We start from the raw sequence: 1923 nt of genomic DNA, 5'->3' as shown, positions 1-1923 counted from the left end.
ATATATATATATATATATATATATATATATATATATATATATATATACTAAAAAAAAGTAGCCACTTTGAAGACAAGGGATGCATTCACTTCCATGCTATCAATTCCAAATCCTAGCACAGGATACACAGTAGGTCCTGAGCAAAACTCTTCCAACCTTTGGCTTGCCTGTGACCAGTAACCCTCTAACAGAGACAGCTCACACTTTCTAGGGCTTCTCCCTTGTCCCAGTGTATTTCTTCTCAGCTTCACTGTGAGGAAGATGCTGCAAGTGATGCTGCTTCTATTTGACAGATGGTCACACTGAGGCCCAGATCGCTAAAGGGAACTACCATTACAGAGTGGTCCAGGGTCTGGATCTGCCTACCTGCCTTACATGGCCTCTTTGGGGGCTGTAAATCAGAATGCTGCAGCTTCTCTCTCTCCAATGTCCTCACTGAAGCTCCCAAAAGACCTGCTCTCACCTTGTTCTTGTTACTGGTCTCCTCACTCACATCACCTACTGATATCCTGTCAGCTACAGAGCCTGAAGAGTCACCATCCCAGAGTTTCCAGTTCATGACAATGTTGTATCTTAGTTGTAAATGCCATCAGATGCACAGGGGACTGCAGGGGATTGAGTGTCTACAGTGTGTAGACCTGACATCCCACACTTGGGCCTAGTGGAGCTCTTTCCTTCCTTTGTGGAGTCCTCTCACTGAGGATGCCAGGGTGGTGGTGGGCTGCTACAGGAGAACCAAACCCTAGGTTGCATAACTGAGGTTCTTAGTTCAAATCCTGATTTTGGAACTTCCTCCCTGCAGGACCCAATCATATCGCTGCTCCTCCCTGGGCCCCAGGACCATAATGTTGAAAAGGAAATATTGGTACCCAACAAAATCTAAGTTTCTATCTCCAATCTATCAATCTGTGAAAATGAACAATGTACACTTGCCAGCTTGACACTCTGCATGCTGACACATAGAGAAGGGTGGGGTAGCAGGGAGAGAACTGTGCCTGGAGCCAGAGAGACATAGAAGCCAGGGGCCATAGGCAGGCTATGTGTCTTCAGTGACGTCCTTTTTCCAAAATGGCGGACCCTGCCTCATAGGGCTGCTCAGAGGGCCTTGGTAAACACGGGAGTGACATCAATGCCAGCTGGCCTCTTAGGTCCTTTGGGTGCCAGGCTTCCCAAAGCCTTCTGATTAAGGAAGCTGCCCCACTGCTGTGGCTGCTTTGGAATGTCAAAGCTCCATAAGGCGTGTCCTGAAGCTGCATCCCCTGTGGTGTCTCAGAGACTCCACAGAAAGGGGACTGCATCCTGTGTCCAGAACATAGCACACAGATGGACAAGAGGTAAACAAGTGCATCGTTGTCTGCGTGTGTGTGACTGTGTGTGTGTGTGTTGGGAGGGTGCATATGGCCATTTTTCACACTAAAGTTGGGTGCCCTACCTTGGCTTCTCAGTCCCAAGAAAGGCCCCCTAGGGCACAGGACTGCTCAGCCACAATGACCCACCCACTGAATTCTCAGGGGGTACCAGAGGGAGCCTGGAGGCACCAGAGGCAGCCCGGAGGTGCCAGGGTGCAGGAGGCCTGGGCCTGAAGACAGGGGATCTGGGGCGTGTTTGGCCCCAGCACTCACTGCCCGTGGGATCTGGGGCATGTCATGTAATGGCTGCCACAATTTCCTCAGGTGAAGAATGTGACCGATGCTCCCAGGGCTGTTCTCAGGGTCCAATGAGATGCCATTTGTGAGGTGCTTAGCAGGGAGCCCGGCCCATAGTAGGTACTTTAACACTTGTGTGTTCCCTTCTCCATTTTGATGCCACAAAAGTCACCTGTACTTCCCAGGGGAGGGGCTGCTGAGAGGCCAGGGACTGAGCAGGAAGCTTCTTCACTCATCTTCAGAAATGGGGCATGGGGTTTCTGCTTCTCCTTATCTT

General features: G+C 50.3%; 1 pseudogene; it reads right to left on the bottom strand.

The window, feature by feature from the left end:
• LOC138172024 (bifunctional apoptosis regulator pseudogene) overlaps nucleotides 1-1643 on the bottom strand; it is a 19274-nt pseudogene extending 17631 nt beyond the window's left edge.
• Between the last annotated feature and the right edge of the window lie 280 nt (nucleotides 1644-1923).

The sequence above is a fragment of the Petaurus breviceps genome, unplaced genomic scaffold (genome assembly GCF_028583685.1).
Source record: "Petaurus breviceps papuanus isolate PSGF00001 unplaced genomic scaffold, PetGlider_PUasm1.0 490, whole genome shotgun sequence".
Taxonomy (NCBI): domain Eukaryota; kingdom Metazoa; phylum Chordata; class Mammalia; order Diprotodontia; family Petauridae; genus Petaurus; species Petaurus breviceps.
Note: the sequence above shows the minus strand (reverse complement) of the source record. Positions and strands in the feature narration are given on the sequence as shown.